Source organism: Lygodium microphyllum, chromosome 12 (assembly GCF_053477565.2).
Source record: "Lygodium microphyllum isolate KBCC chromosome 12, Lygodium_microphyllum_v1.1.10, whole genome shotgun sequence".
Lineage (NCBI taxonomy): Eukaryota > Viridiplantae > Streptophyta > Polypodiopsida > Schizaeales > Lygodiaceae > Lygodium > Lygodium microphyllum.
The window spans coordinates 28,368,592-28,381,424 of NC_141146.1; positions in this window are offsets into that span (position 1 = coordinate 28,368,592).

The window sequence follows — 12,833 nt, forward strand, 5'->3', positions numbered from 1 at the left end:
TACATCAAATCTTTGAACCTTGAACTTCAGCATATTGCAGGAAAAGATAACCCAGTGGCAGACATGTTATCTCGAGCAGTTATGAGAATGAAGATGGGATGATGGATGAGGAGGAAGAATATGACTTTCTTATGGCTGAAAATGATGTAGCAAGAGTGAATTTAGCAATGCAAGGTGTTTCTACAGCATTAACAAAAGCTTGGACAACAAAGAGGAGACACTTTAGATGTTTTGTATCTTGTGTAGAAGTGTTTCTGGAAGAAAAATATGTAGGAGAGTGGTTGAGAATTGGTCAATACCTCAATACATTAACAAAGAGAGATGAATGGTCAGATGAGGAGTTTAAGAAAATCAAGAGGAAAGCATATGGGTTTTTTTAAAAAGGTGGATACTTATGGAAACATGCTAAAAAGAAACAGGGTATGCCATTGCGAGTTTTTGGTGACAGAGCTTCATGAAAGCTTGTGGGCTGGTCATAGAGGTGTTTGGGGTACTTTTACAAAGATCAAAGAAAGATATTGGTGGTAGGGTATGTATAAGGATGTTGCTCACTTTGTGGAAACATGTACAACATGTCAAATGTATTCATCTGTGAGACATTGGGATGGATTACAACCCACATATCCATTGTCTCTTCATTTTAAGTGGGTGGTGGATTTGGTCACAATACCTACAGGTCTTTGGCAAATGAGGTATATTGTGCTTGCTCGTGAAGACTTGACTAATCAAGTGGAAGGGAAAGCTTTACGTACTAAGACAACAAATGCTGCGCGTACTTTTCTCTTAGAAGAGATCTTTTGTCGATATGGATGTGTGGGAAAAATTACAGCAGATAGGGTGAGTTGGATGCAAATGAAGCTCATGATTTCTTTGCACGGTTGGGGATAAATCTTACTTTAACTTCAACCTATAACCCTAAAGGAAATGGAAAAAGTGAAAAAGGTCATCCACCTATTGTGAAGGCATTGGCAAAAGCATGTGGAGAGAAGGTAAAAGACTAGCCACGATTTCTCCCTTATGCTTTGTGGGCCGATAGAACAACTCATAGTGCTGTTACAGGATATATGCCTGCAGAATTGATGTATGGTCAAAAACCTATCATGCCGATAGAAAAGATGACAGTCACATGGAGTGTATTACCTTGGGAGGAGGAGTTGAATCAAGAGGAGTTGTTGGCCTTACACATTAGACAATTGGAAAGAAAGTCAGAAGACATAGAGGCAGCAATTGCAAAGTTAAGGGCAGCAAGGATACAGAATAAGAAACGGTTTGACAAAAGACATAGACCGAGACCAAGAACCATACAAGATGGGGATTGGGTATTGGTTTATGATAGCAGTTTAGACAACGAGCATAGTACCATGCGTAAAGTTTCCAAAAGATGGTTTGGACCCTATGTAGTAAGACAGGTGTTTGATAATGCTACTTATGCATTAAATGGACTAGATAGAACAGCCATCAAACTTCCGATAGCAGGGAAAAGAATCAAATTATTCGAAAGGCAGGAATCTACTGCCTATGAGTTGCCAGAATTGGAAGAAAATAGTGGTCATGATATAGGGGCTAGCCAGAAAGATATGGAAGATGAAGAAGCAAACGATATGGTTGCAGAGGATGAGGAGGACTCAAAATCTGGTGACAACTAGGATTTTGGCACATACCGGAGGATGTGCAGGTTCAGAGGGGGTGGATGTCGTGATGTTATAAGGACACTGTGTGAAAAAGTATGGAATGCATCATCATCCGACTTCTTTATTGATCTAGAGAGTCAATCTGAGATCTGAGCCATTAGTACTAGTGTGAGTTGCATGGATTACCCAAAAACACTAGATTTTTGGATAATTTTAGTCAATTTTTTATATTATTTATTGTAAAAATCCAAAAAAGTTAGAAAAATCTTCTAGATTAGGATGGCATGCAAAAAGCTAGTTGCTTTTTCAGCCAGTTATGGGATTTTCTTAAGAGGGACAGATTGACGAAATCGCGCATGTCGCGATCGCTGTAAACAAACTGAAAACTACAGATTGAACTCAAAGAAGGAGTGATCTGAGAGATCCGTGACCAGGTGTGCTTGAGTTTTACCTCCCTTTCAGAGCCAACACAACCATCAGATTTGGGTTCCGAGCAGTAGGGAAGGAACTGTAATTTTGAGGCACGTTTTGTTCTACGAAGAAGCTTTAGGAGAACTAATGCCTGGAGATTGCTTTTGAGTAGTGCAAAGATTCTAGGTTCTTTCAATACATATTGATTCAAGTCATTGTGCTTTGTCTTTGTAGTGTTTACCACTTGTGTATTCTCTATCTTCTCTTCTATCTCCTATCTCTCCTTCCTTCTACTTATGATTCCTAGTAGATTCGACCTTTCGACAAAAACCCCTCTGACACTATTATCTCGTTGTCGTACTGCTGCGCATCCGAGTCGTATACACCTCCATTTCTTTCATTGTGCATTTGTGTTATTTTCTACGTGTGATTCATTGTTTGTGTGATGCATTTTGATAATTCGCATCCAATGTATAGATTCCCTTAGTGCATGTGTATGATTTTGTTTGGATGCATGATGTGTGTGTGTTAGAAAAATATGAAAAACTGATGCCAAAGGACATTATCAAGCTGATAATTTCAATGATGATCTCTAAGAAAAGTGCAGGAAATTATGGAATCAAAGGAAGGTTTGTGGAAGCGATCATCTTAGTTCAAAAGTTCCCATGACATAAAGTTGAAAGAAGTCTCTCAAAAGTTCTGAAGCGAGCAAAGTGTTAGTGAAGCACTGAGGGAATACTTTGCCATCCAATCTTCAAGGCCGAAGTTGCAGTTGTGCGTAGATCACCCATCACAAAACTGTCTGTTAATGGGGCAATTCATGACTCCAAAGATACCCTACGTTCGTCCTTAAGGTCAAAATTAAAGTGGGCGCATAGATCTTCTATGGGTGTAAAGAAATGAGAGTTATTCTTGTCAAAGAGGAGTTTTTCTTTTCCGCTCAGCTAAAAGAAGAGAAAAGGGAATCTAATTGAGGGGATGCTGCTGGAAAAAGAGAGAAAGTCGTGGAAGAAGGTGGAAACAAGGATTTGGGAGGGAAAATAGATACGAGTGTTAAAAAAAGAAAAGGGTAGCTTTTGATTTTTTTTGGGGGGTTTTCGTCGAGACTACTGCTGGGTGCTTCTATGTACAGGATGGGATCAGCAAACACTGTGACATGTTTTGGATGCATCGACTGGCTAAAATCCAGAATGGGCCAGAGTTGTGTGCGGGAGGGGAAATGCTGGCTTTTAAAAGCTATTGTTCTGAAGTGAGCAGGGGATGCAAGAGAAAAGAGGAGGGATATGCTTTTGTGATGGAGTTTTTGTAAAAACGTACAGGGCAACTAAACCAGGGAATCTAAGAAGACGAGGAGTGGAATCGATGGGAAGGCTCAGAGGAGGGAGGATCAAGGTATTTAGAACATCTGGATCTGGAAAGATAATAGGCACAAGCTGCTGCTTTGTGTCCGAAACTGCTACGAGGCTCTGCTGTAACATGGGAAAACTATTGAGCTCCATCTAAGTACAAGCTTGAAACCGATTGCACTATAGGAGGTCTTGGCTGAACTGATCCTTGAAAACAAGCAACAAGGCCTTATAGTTAATGCTTTTGGATGACGAAGTTGCTGGGCGAACTGGACTTAGAGCTTGGGCCACCCCGCAGAATTTTGGCCTGATATTTATTCAGCTCTGTAGTAATGATCATCGTCAACAGCCACAGAAGCTATGGCTGCTCAATGTCCGCCGTTTGATCACTGACAAAGCCGACGTTGATCACCTGTGCCCGGCCTGTTGCAGCAATTGGAATATCATGAAGTGGAGGGTGAAGCAGATCAAGGCGGATTAGTGCTGAGGAGGAGGACGGGAGAGATAGCGTTGCAGAGCGCAAGGAGTTGCTGGTGTCGGATGGAGGTTCTGGGTGGATGCCGTTGCCTGCAACTCCTTCACCGTCTTCATCGTGCATTATCTCCCAGATGACTCTCAAGGGAGTCCACGACCAAGTTTTGTATTGTTAAAAGAAAGAATGCAAAATTTCGTGGAAGATGGCAACTCCTGTATAACAAAGTGGATCAGTCAACCCAAATGAAAAATCCTATGTCACAGGCGGCCAATTGTGACAAAAAGCATGTATCAAAGGTTATATTGTGATCCCGTCGCATGCGATTCTATGCTGGAAACGTGTTTCCCTGTGGTGTGATCGCCTGTGGAGCTTGCTTTATTAAGGCTTCTACATCCTTGGCCATCCTTGTGCATGTGGCCTGTTCAAAAACCGTCAATTCAACCTTTGGGAGCTCTGTTCATAGGAGTTTCATGCATGTTTCTCTCTGAGAATCTTTGCAAGAGCGGCTGAACTTGGACTGATGTCCGAAATCTCTTGAAGGAACTGAAGGACTAGACAGTGCTGATTTGCGAATGCTGTCACAGCACTCGTGACTTTGGCAAACCTTCATGGTGGTCAGAGAAGCAGGTTTACTTTCCTCAATTGGTGTTTTCTCCTGTGAAGATCCAGATATCTACTCACGTTTCTGTGGACACCTTGGAAGATCATGGTTTCTTCATTATAAAGCAAATTGTTCCTTGAGTTGAATCTCACATGGAGTTATTGTGATGGTGATTGAAATCAAAAGTGGCTTTGATACTCAGAGTGCTTCCTTTCAACTAAGCTTGCCAGTCTTCTTGGGATCTTAAGTTATTTTTCTAAGGCGTTATGCTTATAACTGCAATTACTTGTCAAGAGTAGTTAGCAGCTTCTTTGTTGTAATTCACTTGACAAGCAATATAGTGATCTTTGGCATAAAAAATTGAGATCTTCTTGTTAGCCTCTTTCCTTGCAGCATTTTGAACCCCGTGTTCAGCAGCTCTTGCACGAACTCCACGACATTTCTGGTGAACCCGACGTGAAAGTGCTGCGTCATTTTTTTCAGCAAGATGGGAGACTCGCAAGAAGAGATGACAGATGATAATGTTATGAAGAACGTGTTTCAGTCATTTACCATGTATATGCAGCAGCAAGCTCACGCAAAACATGACAATGATGCTATGGATGCCTTGAAAGCTGTCCAACAGGAGATGAAGCAGTTTAATGGCCAGCAAGTGTCAACTTACCTGCATTTGTATGAAGAAAAGATGAAGTTTTTTGGGGTTTCTCAAGATGTTTGGAGCTGCTACTTCTTGCGGATCGTGGTGCGCGTTCTTGAAGGCCGAATTGCAAAAATTCAAGAAGCACATGCAGGTTGGGCTGAATTTAAGAAGGCATTAAAAGATGAATATTTCCTGGAGGATACAGGTCTTATGAATCGCATGAATTTTTTAGCACGGGTTTCTATGCCTAATAAGGGACTTTCTGTTACCGCTCTTCTGCGAGAGTTTGAAAGCCGCTATGATCAGTTGGATGGGATTGAACAGCAAGCTGTGGAGATGCAGAAAGTGGAGTTATTTTTACAAGCTGCAGATGCTGATTTACAGGAAAAGTTGGATGATCTTTTGGAAGATCAAGCTACTGATTCAGGTTTAAAGACCGAGTGGAGACATGTCATTGATGCTGTGAATGCTCTTGTTAAGAAGCAGCGCAGGAGAGTAAGACTGCATCGTAATACAGGATCAGTTCCTGAAAAATCCTTGGAGACTTCTTCTTCTACCCCTGCTGCAACTTCTTTGCCTAAGCCTACTCCTTCTGCTGTGAATCCACCAGTTCCTGCTGCTCCAGTACCCTTATCTGTAGATGATGTTATTAAAGGCTTGGCAGATTTGACGATTGAAGCAGTCAAAGCTGAAGTTGGTAAGCTAAAGGAGCAACTTATGTCAGTACCTGCTGTAGCACCTGCTCCAGCGACTGCTTTTCTAGCTGGTCAAAGAAAAGGGAGACGATGTATTTGGTGCAATAGTACAGAGCACCAACACTGCAGAGATTGTGATGCTTTTCAGGAAGCACGTAAGAAGAATGTAGTGTTCTGGGGACAAGATGGGAAGATATGGCTGACAGAGACTGGCGCTCCTCTTGACACGAACTTCGGTAAGGGAGGCATGAAGAAGCTTGTTGATGATATGGCTGCGGATCAGCTTATGTGAGTGTTAGAGGAGATGCTTCAGCTTTTGGAGTCCAGCTTGAGCAGAAATCTGATGGAGACTCTGCTTTATGGTCCTCTGCCTTGGAGATAGCGAGAAGAGGGAAAGTTCAGGCATCTACTATGACTTGTGTGGGCTCCAGCATCTGAGGAGAAACAGGATGGGATTCTCCTGTTGACAGGTATTCTATTTTTGCTTATATGGCTAAAACACAGGGTTTAGATGCCACAGTTGAGGAAAAGAGAAGAAGAGATGAGGAGGGTCCTAGCACCTCCAAAAAGACTAGAGGGGGTGACTTTGTTTCACCACCTGTGACAACTCCACCTATGTCAAATTCTCCAGCTCAAACAGGTTCTGATCAACCAATGGGAGACAAGCAGAAAGAAAAGAGGCAACCAAGAAAGGAGCCAGGATTCAAGCTCTTGTCAGACCTTGATATGCAGACGGATATGAGTAAGATTTTTCATGAAAGAATTTTGAATAGTGAAGTTACTTTTACTGTTGGAGAAGCTCTTGGGATTGCTAGAAGAGAAATACAGGATCAGATGCAGGATCTTTTGCGGAGGAAACGACATGCGATGGAGGGACCTGCTTTATAGGGACTGTGGCATGGAGCTCTTGGGGAAGAGCATGATGATGCACTGATGGTTGAGAATGCTTCTGTTAATCCGCAATTGGAGAAAATAGTTCAGCCTATGCAGTATGAAGATGATGATACCCCTATTCTCATTCCTCGCAGCCATTTTTCGCGAAGTCATTGGGCTAGAGCAACCACTGAGACAGTGGTAAGGATTGGAGAGAAACAAATTCCATTGGTCGCTTTAGTCGATCATGATTCTGAGATTAATCTTATTGCTCGAGGTGTTTATGAGAGTGGCAAGTGGCCTATGGATGCAGAGCATGGCTGGCGCATGAGAGCCGCCAATAATACTTCTGGTGATATGTATGCTGCTTGTCCGAGTATCAGAATTTCTATTGGTAATGTTGAAGAGGATTATCATTGCTTTGTTCAGGATTCATGCTCTTATCCGATTATTCTTGGACAGCCTTTCATTACAGAAGCAAGAATGGAAATGAAAGTGATGGATGACGGGTCAGCTTATGCGCGGATACGCAGTAAAGATGGTATGCGAGCTGTTCAGTTTATGACTGTTGGGGTAAATCATCCGAGAAACAGGGACTCCTTACGTGAGGCACCACTACCTGCGAAGGAGTTGGATTTTCATTAGGTACCGCTGTCTTGCGAGACGCCAGTGGTACGGAGCGGAGAAAAGAGGAGATCTCGCCTCCTGGCAGCCAATCTTTCTCCAATAATTTTGTTGGTTTTTCTTCAGATAGTTCAGTGAGTTATCAGAAAATTTCAGATTTTCCTAGAGCTGCCAGGCAGTACATTGGTCGTAAGGAGAAAGAGTTGAAGAATGCTGGTATTTTGCAAGCAGAAGAGCATGTAGATGGATTGTATGAAGGGATGTCTTATGCAGATACATTGTTTGAGATGGGAGCAATGCTGAAAACTGATGTATGTAAGGTTCAAAGATCATACCTGTGCAAACCTTGGATATGTTTCAGGAAATTTCTGGTTTTATGCTGCAAACAGAGTTAGAGACTGAGAAAACTCAGCAAACTGAATTTATGGCTGATCTTGATCAGCTAACAGAGCTGCAGAGGGCTGAATTCATTCAGCCAACAGAGTTGAATGCAAAAAAATTTCTGCATACAGAGTTTCAGGATGCACCTATGCAGTCCATAGAGCCAAGGGCTGAATCCATTCAGCCAACAGAGTTGAATGCAGAAAATTTTTTGCATACAGAGTTTCAGGCTGCACCCATGCAGTCCATAGAGCGAAAGGCTGAAAATTTTCAGCCAACAGAGTTGAAAATTGCTGAAAATTTGCAGAAATTGCAGCAAAGAAAAGAGTGCTTGAATGATGCCAAGGTTGACACAAAATATAAAACAATTGATAAGAAGGTTAAGCCGGTTGCAGGCCCGCTTCCTTCTGATAGTGATGAACAGATTGAAAAAGCTATGAAGCAGCCTATGTTGAGAGACCCTGCAAATATTGGACATAAGTTTACAGCTGAAACTCTTGTAGAATTGAAGATTGGAAATGATGATTTTTTGCTTCCAGAGGAAAAAGAATGTTTTAGAGAGATGCTTGGACGTCATGGTAAGGCATTTGCTTTCTTTTCACATCAAATTGGCTGCATTAGTCCCGAATTGGTTGCACCTATGGTCATCTTCACTGTTCCTCATGTACCATGGAATATACGTCCTATACCTGTGCCTAAAGCACACTTGCCAAAGCTGATAGAGTTACTGAATGAGAAGATTAAAATGGGGATTTTGGAACCCTCTTCTGCACCCTATTCTAACAGGTGGTTTACTGTACCAAATAAGAATTGTACTTTGAGATTTATTCAGGATATACAGATGAATTTGCTGAGGCTTTTGCAGGATGAGCCATCTATTCTCTAGGTGACTTGTATTCAGGTTATGATCAGTTTCAGCTTGCCTTGGAAAGCAGGGATATTACTACTATGCGGACACCTATTGGTCTTGTGAGGATGTGTACCTTGCCTCAAGGTGCCACAAACTCAGTTGCTCATATGATGAATGCTATGCATAGAGTTCTACGAGACTATATTCTGCAGTATACCATGCCTTTTCTAGATGATGTGCCTATTAAGGGTTGTGCAGAAGAAGAAAAGAATGAAAGTCTTGATTTTCGTGGATGTAGACAGTTTGTGGCTGACCACTTGGTTGCTTGTGAGCAAATATTGACACGATTAGAGGAGGTAAATTTGACACTTTCAGGGCTGAAATCTGTCTTTGGTGTTAATGAAGTCATCATAGTTGGACATATGGTTGGATATTATGGCAGGAAGCCTTCTCCTGCAAAGGTGGATGCCATAAACAGGATTGCAGAGTATTGCTCGACTACTTCAGAGGTGCGGAGATTTGTGGGAGCTTGCGTATTTTACATGATTTGGATTCCTCATTTTGCTCATATAGCAGATGTTCTCTATCAGCTACTTCGAAAGGGGCAGAAATTTCATTGGGATGAGAAGCATTCAAAAGCCATGCGTAAGCTCAAGAAGCTGTTGCAATCAGCTCCTACTCTATGCAAGGCGGATTATCAGTGTGGACGGCCGATCATGTTGACAGTTGATACTAGCCCTATTGGCATAGGTTGGGCTGTGGGACAGGATGATGCTGATGGAAATAGGTATGCAATCCGCTTTGGAGCTAAAGTTCTTAATGACCGACAGAGGAGATATCCGCAGATCAAAAGAGAGTTGTGGGGAGTAGTCACTGCACTGAAGTGTGACAAAGGGTATTTTATTGGAGCTTCAGTTGTTGTGGAAACAGATTGTTTGCCTTTGCTTGGTATGATTACTAGTTGCTCGACTCCAGATATAGCGATGCTTCGGTGGATTGCCTATATCAAATCATTGAATCCAGAATTTCGACACATAGCAGGGAAAGATAATCCAGTTGTTGATATGCTATCTAGAGCGAGATATGAGGATGAGGAGTTAATGCTTGCAGAAGATGATGAAACAGAGTTTGCTGCTTCTGTCCTTGTTCATGATTGTCATGTATCTACTGTTGAAGCCTTTATTGAAGAACTTTATATTGACGAGTGGCTGCAAATTGGACAGTATCTAAGTTCATTGACTCGAAGAGCTGATTGGACAGATGATGAATTCAAGAAAATTAGAAGGAAGGCTTATGGGTATTTCTTGAAAGATGGTTTTCTTTGGAAGCATCCAAAGAAGAGAGGAGGCTTGTCCTTGAGAGTAGTTTGTGATATAGCGATGCAGATACAGATTATGCGAGAGTTTCATGAGAGTTCATGGGCTGGTCATAGAGGTGTGTGGGCTACCTATGAGAAAATCAAAGAAAGATACTGGTGGAAAGGGATGTATAAAGATGTTTCTCATTTTGTGGAGACTTGCAGGGACTGCCAGCTTTACTCTTTAGTGCGACATCGTGATGAGTTGCATCCGACTTATCCACTATGTATGCATTATAAGTGGGTGGTAGACTTGGTTACTTTGCCAGTGGGACTTTGGCAGATGAGATATCTTGTCTTGGCTAGGGAGGATCTTACAAACTATGTTGAAGGTAGATCTTTGCGGACGAAGACCACCACTACAGTATGTAAATTCTTGTTGGAAGAAATATTTTGCAGGTATGGATGTATAGGCAAGATTACAGCTGATCGCGGAGAGCTAGATGCAGATGAAGCTAGAGAATTCTTCTCACGGCTTGGGATTAAATTGGCTCTTACTACTGCCTCTAATCCAGATGGAAATGGCAAGAGTGAAAGAGGACATCCGCCAATAGTTAAAGCATTGGCAAAAGCTTGTAGAGGTCGGATTGGGGATTGGCCGAGATTACTACCTTTTGCGTTATGGGCTGATCGCTCTACACATAGTGTGACTACTGGATACATGCCTGCAGAGTTGATGTATGGGCAAAAACCTGTCATGCCTACAGAAATTTGTGCTCTCACTTGGAGTGTTCTTCCATGGCATGAGAATTTATCAAGGGAAGAGCTTCTAGCTCTTCGGATTCGTCAACTAGAGAGAAGGACAGAAGATGTGCAGCTAGCAGTTGATCGTTTGAAGGCATCCCGACTCAGAAACAAAGACATGTTTGATTTAAGGCATCGCTTGAGGCCTAGAGCCATAAAAGAAGGAGATTGGGTTCTAGTCTACGACAGTAATCTAGAAAATCAGCATAGTAGCATGAGAAAAATGGTTCAAAGATGGTTTGGACCGTATGAAGTGAAACAGGTTTTTGACAATGGTACCTATGAGTTGGCTGAATTAGATGGAACAGTATTGAGGGTGCCCATTGCTGGAAAACGAGTCAAGATTTTCAAGAGAAGAGAAGATGAAGAATATGCACTTGAAGCGTTGACAGAAGAAGAGCAGGTAGAAGGACAAACAGAAGAAGCAGAGAATATAGATGATAAAGCTGATGGAGAAACAGGTCTACTAGAAACAGAAGATGGACTCGACCTGTTTGTGGACTTGAATGATCCTGGATAGTTGGCACATCCGGAGGATGCGCAGGTTTAGAGGGGGTGGATGTCGTGCTGCTGCGCATCCGAGTCGTATATACCTCCATTTCTTTCATTGTGCATTTGTGTTATTTTCTACATGTGATTCATTGTTTGTGTGATGCATTTTGATAATTCGCATCCAATGTATATATTCCCTTAGTGCATGTGTATGATTTTGTTTGGATGCACGATGTGTGTGCGTTAGAAAAATATGAAAAACTGATGCCAAAGGACATTATCAAGCTGATAATTTCAATGATGATCTCTAAGAAAAGTGCAGGAAATTATAGAATCAAAGGAAGGTTTGTGGAAGCGATCATCTTAGTTCAAAAGTTCCCATGACATAAAGTTGAAAGAAGTCTCTCAAAAGTTCTAAAGCGAGCAAAGTGTTAGTGAAGCACTGAGGGAATACTTTGCCATCCAATCTTCAAGGCCGAAGTTGCAGTTGTGCGTAGATCACCCATCACAAAACTGTCTGTTAATGGGGCAATTCATGACTCCAAAGATACCCTACGTTCGTCCTTAAGGTCAAAATTAAAGTGGGCGCATAGATCTTCTATGGGTGTAAAGAAATGAGAGTTATTCTTGTCAAAGAGGAGTTTTTCTTTTCCGCTCAGCTAAAAGAAGAGAAAAGGGAATCTAATTGAGGGGATGCTGCTGGAAAAAGAGAAAAAGTCGTGGAAGAAGGTGGAAACAAGGATTTGGGAGGGAAAATAGATACGAGTGTTAAAAAAAGAAAAGGGTAGCTTTTGATTTTTTTTGGGGGGTTTTCGTCGAGACTACTGCTGGGTGCTTCTATGTACAGGATGGGATCAGCAAACACTGTGACATGTTTTGGATGCATCGACTGGCTAAAATCCAGAATGGGCCAGAGTTGTGTGCGGGAGGGGAAATGCTGGCTTTTAAAAGCTATTGTTCTGAAGTGAGCAGGGGATGCAAGAGAAAAGAGGAGGGATATGCTTTTGTGATGGAGTTTTTGTAAAAACGTACAGGGCAACTAAACCAGGGAATCTAAGAAGACGAGGAGTGGAATCGATGGGAAGGCTCAGAGGAGGGAGGATCAAGGTATTTAGAACATCTGGATCTGGAAAGATAATAGGCACAAGCTGCTGCTTTGTGTCCGAAACTGCTACGAGGCTCTGCTGTAACATGGGAAAACTATTGAGCTCCATCTAAGTACAAGCTTGAAACCGATTGCACTATAGGAGGTCTTGGCTGAACTGATCCTTGAAAACAAGCAACAAGGCCTTATAGTTAATGCTTTTGGATGACGAAGTTGCTGGGCGAACTGGACTTAGAGCTTGGGCCACCCCGCAGAATTTTGGCCTGATATTTATTCAGCTCTGTAGTAATGATCATCGTCAACAGCCACAGAAGCTATGGCTGCTCAATGTCCGCCGTTTGATCACTGACAAAGCCGACGTTGATCACCTGTGCCCGGCCTGTTGCAGCAATTGGAATATCATGAAGTGGAGGGTGAAGCAGATCAAGGCGGATTAGTGCTGAGGAGGAGGACGGGAGAGATAGCGTTGCAGAGCGCAAGGAGTTGCTGGTGTCGGATGGAGGTTCTGGGTGGATGCCGTTGCCTGCAACTCCTTCACCGTCTTCATCGTGCATTATCTCCCAGATGACTCTCAAGGGAGTCCACGACCAAGTTTTGTATTGTTAAAA